This window comes from Rhinatrema bivittatum, chromosome 1 (genome assembly GCF_901001135.1).
Source record: "Rhinatrema bivittatum chromosome 1, aRhiBiv1.1, whole genome shotgun sequence".
In the NCBI taxonomy this organism is placed as follows: Eukaryota; Metazoa; Chordata; class Amphibia; order Gymnophiona; family Rhinatrematidae; genus Rhinatrema; species Rhinatrema bivittatum.
The window spans coordinates 346078860-346092776 of NC_042615.1; the positions used below are offsets into that span (position 1 = coordinate 346078860).

General features: G+C 42.7%; 1 protein-coding gene across 1 annotated transcript in view; it reads left to right on the top strand.

Moving 5' to 3' along the window:
• WDFY3 (WD repeat and FYVE domain containing 3) overlaps positions 1 to 13917 on the top strand; it is a 616621-nt gene that overhangs the window by 139125 nt on the left and 463579 nt on the right.

Consider the following 13917-nt stretch of genomic DNA (forward strand, 5'->3'; position numbering starts at 1 on the left):
CACCACTGAGCCTTATCCACCACTGAACCCTTAGCCAAGAGAAAAATGTTGCCCCCATCATCAGCCTGCCCCCACTTCTCAGCAGTTATCATCCACCTTTGGCCCTTGGCCAGAAGAAAAATGTTGCAGCTGACGCTAGCCAGGGGGATGTTTAGAGAAGGGGCTGTATAAATGGAGGGATAAGATGCAGGAGGGGTTGGAGGGTTGGATCAGCTGGAGAGGGGTTGGCTGTGGAGGACGAGAGAGGGGGAATTAAAGAGGATTAACTGGGGGATGTAAGAGAGGAGCTAAGGGGGGGGTGAGGGGCTCTGCTGGGGGAAGGGGCGGGGGTTGAGAAAAGGGTTGGAGGGAAGGAGGTGAGGCTGGGAGGTCACAGAGGAGATGGAGATGAGTGTGAGGAGGGAATGGGGGATGGGTGAGAGGGAGGGGATGACTGAGGACAGGGATGTTGCTAGGAACTTCAAAGATCCAGGGCATGGGCCCAATGATCCCTTTCCCCTTCCCCAAGAGTTGCCAATTTCTTCACACACCAGGACTGGACATTTGAGGATTGGGGAGGGGTTGCAGGATCCAGCCCTCCCCTTATTTGCATAAATTTGCTACCACTGTCCCTGAATCTGTTTCCTCTCTCTCTCTCTCTTCCCCTGTTCCTTCTGTATTAGCATCCCTGGGACAGTGGCAATGAATAATCTACCGATGGATCAAAAGGGCTGCCAGTGATGAGTGATACACTCATGAAACACCATAAGAATGATGGAGCATAATCTGCACAGATATTTTTGAAGTCTATATTCAGACACAGTCCGGCTAACTATGGAGGCATATTTAACTGTGCAGACACACTATTGAATATATTTGGCTATCTTACGGGCCGATACAGTAAAAACCACGGGAGAGCGGGCGAGCGCCCACTCTCCCAGTGCGTGCACAGGACACTCTCCTGTGCGCGCGATACAGTAATTTAATTTATTTAAATTAGGGCCGGCGGTAAAAAGAGGTGCTAGGGACACTAGCACGACCCTAGCGCCTCTTTTCGGACAGGAGCGGCGGCTGTCAGCGGGTTTGACAGCCGACACTCAATTTATCCGGCGTCGGTTCTCAAGCCCGCTGACAGCGGAAACCGGACGCCGGCAAAATTGAGCGTCCGGTTTTCAAGCCGCGGGCTTATTTCAATTTTTTTTTTCTTTTTTCTTTTACTTTTTTTAACTTTTGGGGCCTCTGACTTAATATCGCCATGATATTAAGTCGGAGGGTCACAGAAAAGCAGCGATATTAATATCTCCATGATATTAAGTCGGAGGGTTACAGAAAAGCAGCGATATTAATATCGCCATGATATTAAGTCGGAGGTGCCCAGAAAAACAGTTTTTACTGCTTTTCTGTGCACTTCCCCGGTGCCGGCAGAAATTAACGCCTACCTTTGGGTAGGCGCTAATTTCTTAAAGTAAAATGTGCAGCTTGGCTGCACATTTTACTTAGTGAATCGCGTGGGAATACCTAATAGGGCCATCAGCATGCATTTGCATGTTGCGTGCGCTATTAGTCTCGGGGGGGGTGGTGGTGGATGCGCGTTTTTGACGTGCTATTACCCCTTACTGAATAAGGGGTAAAGCTAGCACGTCGAAAACGCGCGTCTAATCGCGGGTTAACAGTGCACTCCACCGGAGTGCACTGTGCTGTATCGGCCTGTATATTAGTTAGCCAGCTAACTTTAGGAGAGCTCTTTGACTTGACCAGACTTAGCCGGCTAAGTCATCCAGCTAACTGACTATCGGAGTTAGCCGGTTAACTAAGCTGGCTAACTCAACTCCTCCCAGTTACACCCCTGGACCGCCCCTAACTTATCAGGCTAAATTCTAGCCCCCTAATTTATTAGCTGGCTAAAGGCTGAATATAGCCGGCAAGCAATTTAGACAGATAACTATTATGTTTTCTGTCTAAAATTATTTTTTTTAATATGGACCTATCTATTTATTTCTTTATTGATGTATATTCCACTTTTTCAGGTACTTGAAAGCGGACTACATTCAAGTACTGTAGATATTTCCGTATCCCCAGAGGGTTTACAAGGAGCAGCAGTGGGATTAGAACTCTGGCTTGCAGCTCACTGCCCTAACCACTAGGCTCCTCCTCCAGTCCAGCAGTGAATGATTGATGCTCTCATAATATTTCCGTAACACTAGGAAAAATGAGCAATGCACCCATAATCCACATGGTGTGCATACGATTAATGGAATGCATGCCTGCTGGTTTGTACCACATGCTACTGGCAGGTCTCATGAGATTACAAGGCACTGCATGTTTTAGAGACTGCTGTCGGAGAAGGCAGACACAAGCATGAAGTGCTGGAAGGAGGGAAAGAATTCCAGGTATCAGGGAATGGAGGGCAGAGGATTGTAGTGAAGGAGAAAAGGGAGAGAGATCCCGGTAAGGGAAGTTAGGCCTGGGATTAAAAGAAGGGAAAGAGAGGGCCTGTGCCCCAAGGCAGCTTTTTATATGGGACTGACTTTTCACAGTTCGTAGCATTTTCTGGGGCCATGATAACATTAGATCCTGGCCAATGACATACTTGTGCAGATTTGGGGAAAAAAAAGTATAAATATATATATATCTTTTCTGTCTGATATATCACAGTCACAAACAACATGAAAAGTAGTGATTGATGGTATGAATGAATATTTTAAATGAGAACTTGTGGATCTGTAATGATTGTACAGAAGTTTTCATCAGTGTAGTTATTCAGCTGAGCAGCATTATAAATAAGTCAGTGTCGATTAATGTTTGCTTTTTGGTTCTGATTAATGTGATAAGGCACAAACGCCAGGCTTGTCTTTACTTGTCTGCTGCAAACAATAGGATTGCTGAGGCTAGGTCCCTGTCCCAAGTTTTCCTCAAAGCTGGATTGAGCATCTTCTAAAGAAACTGATTTCTCTCAACTCCTGGCGGCCCTAGGAGAGGGGATGGCAGCGTGCCCTTTGTTTTCGGCCCTCTGCTCCATGGTTTGTATCCGAGGCAAAACAAGAGGGTGTGTCATCGGCTCCCTAACTTCCTGACTGACCAGTGTAGCCTTTGCTTCTAAACTGACAGATTTTCCTGATCTTTCCAAGCCATTTTTAGCTAAGAAACTAGAAAGGGGTCTCACGCCAGCCCATCCTACGTATCAGTGGCTTCTGGGAGGCAGGCAGGGAGGTATTGTATCTCATGCTTTGAAGAACCCTCATTCCAGGTGGCATTTTCTTTTGCTTTTTTATGCAGCTCTTGGTTAAGTGAGTTAGTTGCTTGTGCAACAAGATAAGCATCCGTTTTCACCAGTCTCCTACAAAGAAATGGCCAGAGACTTTTAGATATTAGGTATTTGCAGGTGCAGACAAGTCAGAGGCAGTGTAGTGTAGCTGTGCCTTCACAGGCTCACTGACTTGCTCAGTAGCCAGCTCATGGACCTTCTTCCAATACTTGGCTGGCTCTGGGCATTTAATGGGCTTGCGCACAATAAACGTCTCCCTGTTCATGAAATTCTAATTTGCTGCTGTCCAGACGTGTATAGCGCGCACAGGCTGGGGCTCTCTCGTCTCTTTGGACCCTCTTATTCTGGATAGGGGCTGCAATTTATGCTGCCTGTCAGGGGATCTTCCTGCAGCAACCATTATTCGAATAGGGTGCTGGCGTTCGAATGGGTGTAAGGGATATTTTAATCTGGGAAAAGGCAGTTAAGTAATGAGTTAACAGGCCTGATCTTTCTATTCATCCACTGTTATCTGGTATATCTTTCTTTTTCAAACCACCCTTCTTTATTTCTTTTTATACTTACCTCAGACTGAAAGAGTCATTTGAATCTGTGTCTACTTCTTTGTACTGTGTGCTTGGAAGAGAGCTATGCAAGATGGATGGCACTCTGCATGGCTTCATAAGGGATCAGAGAGCATTTGATGGGCTCCACAGCTACATGGTGGAACCAGCTAATACTTGCCCTGCTACAAGAAAGATATACAAGTCTGTTCTCAGCATAGTACTCATTTGCCTGAATGGAAATGACCTATGTACCATCAAGACCTCATTGGGAAGATGAAAAGGGGACCATCTTCTGCTGTGTTCTGAGTTCCTGACAATGAGGTTGGCCTGGTCCAATATCATATTTAAGTGAGTCTAGAAGTGAGTGTGAGGTTTTGCTGCCTGTGGTGTGTCCCTAGGAGCAAGAGTGGGGCTAGACCCAGATTAGATAGGCTGAAGCAAGGTGGGAACAGGATATCTTCTGCTTGTACTGACAACCTTCCCCTTGGGTTAAGCCCTCATGTGCTGGTGGCCAGGAGGACGACAGCAGGAGATACACACCAGGGACCTTGAAGGCACCCACAGGGAGAGGATTCATGACTGTGCTCACTAAAACAAAAACAAGGACAGGAAACACAAAACCAATCTAGAACCAGAGACAGAGGAGCAAATTAGGACAACAGAAAGGCACACATTGCCTCTCCTAAATTTTGGAACTCCCTACCAAAAGATCTGAGAACCCAACCCAACCTCAAAACATTCAAAAAAGACCTAAAAACATTGCTGTTCCACAAATTCTACACTGACCTTCATACTTCTGAACATCCTAAGTCCCAATCGAGCTTTCATCCAAAAACCTCAAAATAACTTCTCTCCAACCAGAATAAACAAGCCTCCTCCCAATTAATGATACTTTCTGGACTTGAAATGTTTAACCTCTGTTTAATATGCACATTGTTATACTTTTGCACAATTGTTAAGAGTTACAATTTAAACTTTGTAAACCGTTATGATGGCTTTACCGAATGACGATATATAAAACTCAACAAATAAATAAATAAACAAAACACAAGAAACAAGCTAAGGAAAACAAGAACCTGATAGTGAGGTTAATTAGAACTGAGGATCAGAGTCAGAGAGCACAAGACCGATATGAGAGCAAGGTTTTGGAGCACAAGGATCAAGCACTGGCACTAAGGATGGTTCAGGCTGGCTTATAACTGAGGCAGTACTGCAAGAACATGGTCGCCAGCAAGCTCCCCAAACCTTAGAGCCTTGAACACTATGCAACAAGTACACGTGGCCCACTGAAGGCCCCTGCTGGCGAGAGGCAAGAACTGCCTACAGAATCTCATAGGGGCATATGACCCCAAAGCAATAGGCAAGATTCGCAGCCTGTCTGATAGGCATGAACTTAATTTTGCACGATTTCATAGGCCCTTACCAACTGGATAGGATACACTTATTTATTTATTTTGAAGATTTGTATGCCCCTTATATACAGCATTAGGTGGCTAACATCGTAAACCTTCATAAAAGAATCTGGTACACACACCATAAAAGAAATAAAATATAAAATACATAATTTTGTTAGACATTGACACTGATCTCTTTTTTTTTTTTTTTAATTTTTTATTTTCAAAATTTTCACAATTTGTTACATGAATATTTCAAAGAAATTCGGTACATTATACTAGAAAAGAAAGTTTCCCATTTCAAACATCCCATATGGGAAATAAAAGACAACAGTATATAGTAAATATGCACCTTAATATAGGAATTGTGGAGGCAAGGAAAATAGAGCGAATAACATAACAATTTCCATATAGTAAATTTAGATAGAGGAGTTACTCTTATTCTTTATGTCGATCACTACTCAGGAGGTTCGTTAGGGTGGCCCTGCAGAAAATTTTTTAATTGCTGTGGATCAAAAAAGACGTAATTATTCCCCTGATATCTAACGCAACCTTTACAGGGAAATTTTAAAACAAATCGGGCCCCCATATTGATGACCCTTTCTTTCATAGCTAGAAATTCTCTCCTGCGTTGTTGCGTTATTCTAGTAACATCTGGGTATATCCAAAGTTTGGCCCCATAAAATAGGGCTTGTCTATTTCTCAAAAACAATTTCAATACATAATTGCGATCCGATATAAATGCAAATGATATTAACATAGCTTTTCTAGCCTTAATCTCTGTTGTTATTGATAATTCTAATAATTCAGATATGTCCATGGAGGGTATGTTCTCTCCCTCAACCTCACGACTAGATTGGGGTAGATAGTATGCTCTTGTGCACACAGGTAAGGCAGCCTCTGGTATTTTCAATATTTCTTTCAAATATGTTTTGAACAATTCAACCGGTGAAAACATCTTGACCACGGGGAAATTTATCACACGTAGGTTTAACATCCTTAAATTATTCTCAAGTTTCTCAACTCTGTTTTCCACAGTTATTTCTGATTTTATAAAATTTTGTTGCAAAGTCTCTATTTTTTGTAGACGTTCCTCATGATCCTGTACTTTCATATTAAAAGTTCCAATCATACTGTTGTTCTCCTTGGTTTGATTTTTAACCTCCGTTATTGATTTTGCAATTGATTTCAAGGCCATATCAATGGCTTTTAATGCATACCATACTTTCCCCAACGTTATGTCCTCAGGTTGCCCAAGACTAACATCCACCTCCATGGATTCCTGCCGGGGCCCACCCGATTCTCCTTGTATTGCCGCATGCAAGATGTTACCTGGAGTAATATTTCCCGATAGGGACAGTTCTTCTCCTCCAGTGCATACCTCCGGCTGTCTGCTGATTCCTCCTCCACTCGGGATGGCCATTCCATGTCCACTCATCCCGGGGCTCCCCTGTTCCGCTCTCGAAGTCTCGAGCTGTAAACTGCTTCGTACCGGTTCAGGCAAGGACAAATCACTCTGGGCTGGAGGCGCCGGCCTGATCGGCTCGCCGGGGCTCAGGGTGACGTCAAAGGTCAGAGGGGAGCTGGTTCGCTCTACCAGCAACCCTTCAGTGACCAGCCCCTCCGGCGTTCTAGTTACTCCTGCCAGGAAGCCCTCTATGCGCGGCTGAAGGGGATCCAAAACCAGAGAGCTAGTCAACGCTCCCCGGATTTTCCCCTTTCGTTTAGAATGAGGCATTTTCTATAAGTATGTATGGAGAGGAAAAACGCCGAGCAGGAGCCTGCTTCCTGCACGTCCTATCTAGCGGCCATCTTGCCTCCCGACACTGATCTCCTCTTAAATGCATTTCAGCATTCTGTGGGAACAGGGATGGGGAGGAACCAGGAGGCAGCAGTTGTGTGGTGAATGTGGACTCACAGTTTACTGTCGTCGGTATGGTGGGACCGCTCTTTCGTCTCCATCTAGGATTGGTCAAAGGACAAGTTGCCGTTCATCTTAGAGCTGGTACCAAGCTTAGCCCGGACCCTACGAATGATATAGCTGTAAAGTGAAGGGTGGCCCTGGGCTCTGATAATCCATATAACACAGTCTAGCATCATTGCAGGTTGGAGGGAGGCCAGCCAATACTGTTATGACCTAGTGTCACTGTAGGTTGGGGGTGTATCAGTGTAAGGAGATTGGGCAGGGTACAGCTAGATTATTAGTGACTAGTCAGGTAGCTAAATTTGACAGCAGACCCAGGGCTCAGATTAGTAGCCCCAATGTGACTTTGATTCAAGCTATGAGCTTAAGTAACTTGATTTCAACTTATATCAATACTATGAGCTGTGACCAAGCTGGGGGAAGTAGTGGATATAAAAGGAATTTTACATCGTGAAAGATTGCACTAACATATGGTATGAGTAGTTGAGTTGGTAATAAATATAACTGTTTAATAAAAACTGCGGCTACCTTTTCCCCACCTCCTGCATGTTCCAGTTGTTTCTTTATTCGAGGCAGGGACTGAGCCGTCAGGGGCAAAGCCGGCAGGTCTGCTCGTGCCTATGTTATGAGATTAATGATAGTGTAAACAGCTAAGGGATCCCCATAAAAGCTCAGGTTTTTCTGTGCGTCGGCGTTTTTTTTAATAACCCCTCCCCTGGATGAGGATAAGATCGATACATGCAGTGTTGTGTTATAATGTGTTTTGGCCTAGTGAATCGAAAAAAGATGTTTGGAATGAGTGTGAACACAATTTGCCTGATGGAAATTAGGTAGTGCTTTATAGTATATTTCAGTCTGTAACAGGTGTTACAAACAGCAAGATATCATAGTTAGTTTCAACTGATTTTCTTTTCTTTCTTTTTTTTTTTTTTTTTGTTGTCTTAATCTTGGATTCGAATTTGTGAGGTAAATAAAAGTATACGTTGGAAAACATCAAATGGAAAGTGACGCAGGAAGTGAATGTAGATAAGACATAACATATGAAGAGGCCTGACCGTTCTTTTTATCTCGAGGCAGGGATTTTGTAGCTTGGTTAGCTGCCTTTTCGTGGTCCTAGGTGTTTGCTACTTCGGATGGTATGTACCTATTTGGCAGAAACGAATTGGTATAAGCTTGACTTTTCAAGTACTTGGGCTTCAATTTGGGAAACATTTATGAAAAAAATGACCTGATCCCCTGCCTTTCAGAGAAAAGCGATTGTACAGAGAGAAAATGGTAGCAGCTCTTTATTTGAGAGTGGGAGCCTCTAGCACTTGCTGTGTGCCATGGTACATTAAAGCTGCTCTTGTGAGGGTGGAATTGGACAGTTACACTGGGTGGATAGTTTTCAGGAAATTGCATTGTACTGCGCCACATCTAAATTAAAGAGAGAATTATACTGTGGTTCTTGGTACGGTTGGATCCTTTGATCTTCCTCAAATGTCTCTGTCCTGTCTGCCTTGCATGGGACCACTCTGCAGATATCTACTTGTCGTATGTACTCTGATGGAAATATAATTTTCTTGGAGGAACATGAAAAGTGCCATTCTTGCTCAGACCAAGTGTCCATCGAGCCCAGCGACTTGTCTCTGACTTTACTTCTAGAACTGTCCCTTTAAAGCCCGCTATGCTAGATGCCCTCAATATATCCAGTGACAACAGATTCCACAGCTTGATGAAACAAGTTTCTCCAGTTTGTTTGAAATCTGCTGGCTGTTAGTTTCATTTCATTTATTTGAACGTATAAGCTGCTTATTTTAGGTTGCGTATCCAAACCAAAGCAGCGTAGGTCAAATATAGCATAAAATTACATAAACGCAGCATACATCCAAAAAGTCACAGAACACCATGGGGGTAATTTTAGAAGCTATTGATGCGCATAAACCCATTCTGAAGTCGACCCAGGTTCAATGTATAGAAAGGTATGTGCATAATCTGCTTTCATGTGTACTGCTCAGAGGCGTTTGGAGGGGGGGAGGGTAATGTGTCAGAATGGTTTTTGGTTTAAAAAATAATGTGCATGAACGAATACGTGTAGGTTATGTCCTGTGAAGAGGACGCGTGGCTTTACCTGAGAAAACATGCACACGTGCTTGGCCAGTTACCCAAGGATTTTCAAAACAAACTTACACTTTCAAGTTAGCTTTGGAAATTTTATTTATTTTATTAATTCATTTCATTTGATTTATATTCCGCCTTTCAGCCACTTCAAAGCAGATTACATTTCAGTGCTCGAGTATTTCCCTGTTCCTAAAGGGCTCACAATCTTAACAGGTGAATTTTCAAAGCAGTTGCGCCTATAAATGTAACATGCTATTGTAGCAACTCTCAAAAGCCATTTACTAAGCTGTGTTAAGTGCACTAAATGTGGGTAAATCCTATTGACAATTCAATGGCATATATTAAACCAATTTTCAAAAGTGCATTTGCATGTGTGAAACCCAGTTTTAACTGTGAAATCCTTTTGAAAATCGGGCTGAAAATTTGTACCTGAAGCAGTGAATGGTGAAATGACTTGTCCAAGGTTACAAGCAGTGAAGTCTGTATGCGTTGTAAAAATTACTCTTCTACTTGTACATTAGAAAAAAGAGATTGTCTGTCTGTCTGTCTGTCCTCACAGTCTGTTCATGCAGCCTACCCTTCAGAAGTGTTTACCCGCTGTCCATGTCAATGTAAATTTCTTTTTGATGAACCCTTGCAGCTATTATTTTGCCTTGAGTAAGTTGAGAGTGAGTGGGGCATGTAGAATCTTCATAAGGTATGGTTAATAATTTGCAGGAGCCATTATTTTTATGGATTGGGCAGATGGCTTGTGAGTCAGGCCAGAATATGACAATTCTCATCTGAGCTGTGTTTAAGTATCAGGGGGTTTTTTTTCCTATTACTTTTGGGTGTTCCTATTGTTGGCTCCTTCCTCTAATAGACTGAACTACTCACCGCTCATTTCTTTTCATTGTTTATATATATAATTTACTGTGTGTGGGGTTCAGTCATTTGCCCTGCCTTTTTGGGATATTTAATGACTGACTTTGTTTCCTTTGAGTGTACATCAAAAATAGCGCCTTTATAACTTTATAGACAAAACACAATGAAAATGATTTTCTTATGGGATGCAAAAACAGCAATTCTCTGCATAGCTCATGTGAGTTGCAGTGTATGTGGGCAAAATGGCATTCTGTGTGCCTGCAGGAAAGGAGTGTTCCTGAGGATGGGGGAGTGAATGTATATATGCATGTAAATGTTCCCACTCTCATTTATTTTTGGTAGGCCCTTATACAGCCAGCATGAATTTATCCAAGGGACGTCTTACCTCACAAATCTGCTTCATTTTTTTTTTGAAGGGGGTGAATAAATATGTGGATAAAGGTGAACCAAAAGATGTTATGTATTTGCATTCTTAGAAGGCATTTGACAAAGTCCCAGATGAGAGGCTTCTAAGAAAACTAGATGCCATGGGATAGGAGGTGATGTCCTTTCGTGGATTACAAACTGGTTAAAAGTCAGGAAACAGAGAGTAGGATTAAATGGTCAGTTTTCTCAGTGGAAAAGGGTAAACAGTGGAGTGCCTCAGGGATCTGTACTTGGACCGCTTTTTAATATATTTAAAAATGATCTGGAAAGGGACACAAAATTATTCAGAGTAATTAAATCACATGTGGATTGTGATAAATTGCAACAGGTCCTTGCGAGACTGGAAAATTGGGCTTCCAAATGGCAGATGAAATTTAATGTAAAAAAATGCAAGGTGATGCATATAGGGAAAAATAAACCATGTTTTAGTTCCATGATGTTAGGTTTTATATTAAGATTTGCCACCCAGGAAAAAGCTCTAGGCGTCATAGTGGATAATACATTGAAATCGTTGGGTCAGTGTATTGCAGCATTTGAAAAAGCAAACAGAATGTTAGGAATTATTCAGAAGGGAATGGTGAATAAAATGGAGAATGTCATAATGTCTCTATATTGCTCCATGTTGAGACCACACCCAGAGTACTGTGTGCAGTTCTGGTCACTGCATCTCCAAAAAGATATAGTTGTACTAGAGAAGATGCAGAGAAGGGAGACTAAAATGATAAAGGGGATGGAACTGCTCTCCTAGGAGGAAAGGCTAAAGATCTTAGGGCAAGAGCATCAAGTTGGAGAAGAGACGGCTGAGGGGGGATATGATAGAAGTCTATAAAATCATGAGAGGTCTAGAATGGGTGAATGTGAATCGGTTATTTACTCTTTCAGATAATAGAAGGACTAGAGGGCATTCCATGAAGCTAGCAAATAGCACATTTAAAACAAATTGGAGAAATTTCTTTTTCACTCAATGCACAATTAAACTCTGGAATTCATTGTCAGAGGATGTGGTTAGGGCAGTTAGTGTAGCTGGGTTTAAGGAAGGTTTGGATAAGTTCCTGAAGGAGAAGTCCATAAACTGCTATCAGTCAAGTTGCCTAAGGTGCAGATTTTGAAAAAATATGCGTGCAAGTCCATGTGCTCGCGCTACCCAGCGCATACACATTGACTTGCGATTTTATAACGTGTGCACATGTTATAAAATCTGGGGCAGCGCGCACAAGGGGGGGTGTGTGTGTTAGAAATTAGCTAATTCATGCGGTGACTAGATCGGGACTCCCCCAGTTCCCTCCTAGTCTGCTCATAATTAAGGAGCAGACTGGGAGGGGACTTCCCTACCCTAACCTCCCTTCCCCTTCCCCTCTCTTCCCCACCTCTTATCCCAATCCTAGGTACCCCCAAGTTTTTAAATTTACCTTTTGCTCCTCCAAAGGAGCAGTAGCAGGTTGTGTGCGCCGGCACAGCGGCAAATGGCAGCCCCGCCCCGCCTCCCGGACCGCCTCTTTGCCGATGCACGGCTCTTGTGCGTGTAACAGTGGGTTATGTGCGCGGCCAGGCCCCTTTTAAAATGCGCGCTGTGCACGCAAGGCCCGGCCGCGCGCGTAACCTCTGTTTTTTACACGTTTGGGATATTTAAAATCGGACCGTTAGGGAATAGCCACTGCTATTACTGGTATTGGTAGCATAGGATCTTTTTTACTATTTGGGTAGTTTCCAGATGATTGTAACCTGGATTGGCCACTTTTGGAAACAGGATGCTGGTCTTGATGGACCCTCAGTCTGACCCAGTGTGATAATTTCTTATGTTCTTATCAGTGTTCAATGATAATTATTTTGTAAAACATACTTCATTTCTTTAAATCAAGATATTCTTGATGTTTAATTTGTTTGAAATTGCATAAATAAAAAACTAGCATATCTAAAAATAGAACTCATACAGAATATTTCCAATGTTCCAAGTCCACTTGTCCCTTGATGTTGACAAAGGGCGTTATTCATTGTTTGGGGTAAAGGAAGAGTAGTTCTGGAATTCAGTAGAAATGTATAGGTAGTGTGTAGTGAAAAATTCAGCATATGTAAAGTAAGACGTGAGACTGGACATGTGGCTTCTGTGCATCAGTGAAGTCGCATGTTCTGAGAGCAGAGGCATAAGAAAGAAAGAAAGAAAGAAAGAAAATGCCATACTGGGTCAGACCAAGGGTCCATCAAGCCCAGCATCCTGTTTCCAACAGTGGCCAATCCAGGCCATAAGAACCTGGCAAGTACCCAAAAACTAAGTCTATTCCATGTAACCATTGCTAATGGCAGTGGCTATTCTCTAAGTGAACTTAGAACTAAGCGTTTTAGGACTGCGTAGAAGATAGCGAGTGGGTGTTGATTCTGTGTTTGAGTTTGGTGCCGAGACTAGCTTTAAATTGCCAGAGAGGTCAATAATGGACCCCTTGAAGACAGTGCAAGGCTACCAACCCATGGAGATAGTGATATTTTTATGCTGGATTTCATGGCTCCTTTAATCCATGGTCCTTGCATCCTTTTCAGCTGTCAGACACACTCACATGCAAAGAGGTGGAAACCAAAGGCTTTTGCTTTTATGAAACATAGCTTAGAAATATTTTACCCTGCTTTTTGGGCTAATAAGTTTGGGTATAAATATAACAATAAAATATCAATAAACAAGTTGAAGATATATTTTTTTATTCATTGATCTTAATACAGACAATGTTCTCTCCACCTAGCTTGTTGTTGCCCAGGTAGAGTGTCCATCAAGCTAGGTGGAGAGAACATTGCCCAAATCTCATCTTGGAGTGAGTTTCCTCACTCCGAAGGCCATCAAATCTTCACAAGAGACCACTGTTCTGTTCGTACGTCTCATGTTGAATGTGAAAGTGGCCCCCAACCCCCTACACTCATACCTAATCCCCACCTCGAGTTACTAGGTGGGCCTCCCATAGGGATACAAATACCTGTCTAGGGAAGAGGCACTATAGCAAGTCTCTCTCTCTCTCTCTCTCTCTCTCTCTCTCTCTCTCTCTCTCTCTCTCTCAACATCGTGAACCGCGATATATACTGGCAATGTAGCCCAAATTGGGTTAGTAGCGCAACTTGCGCTAAGAGCGTGTTGCATAGCTGTTATCGCAATTTGCGATACACATGCTTATTAGCATAAGGTAACACCCCTTTTTGGTATCGCATGCGATACCGTGCGATATTGGAAATGAGGCCCTAAGTCTGAGAAAATTATGCTTGGGGGAGAAGAGAATTAATGAAAAGCTTATAGCAGTAAGAAAAATCCAAGCGATAAGGATTCATCTCTTAAGTCTTTAAGTGGAGCCTCTTTAATATTTTATATTTAATTAGTCCATGCTTTAAAGTTATTTCAGGAATGACTACACTGTGCTACAATTCCATTTACATAAAAGAAGTCCA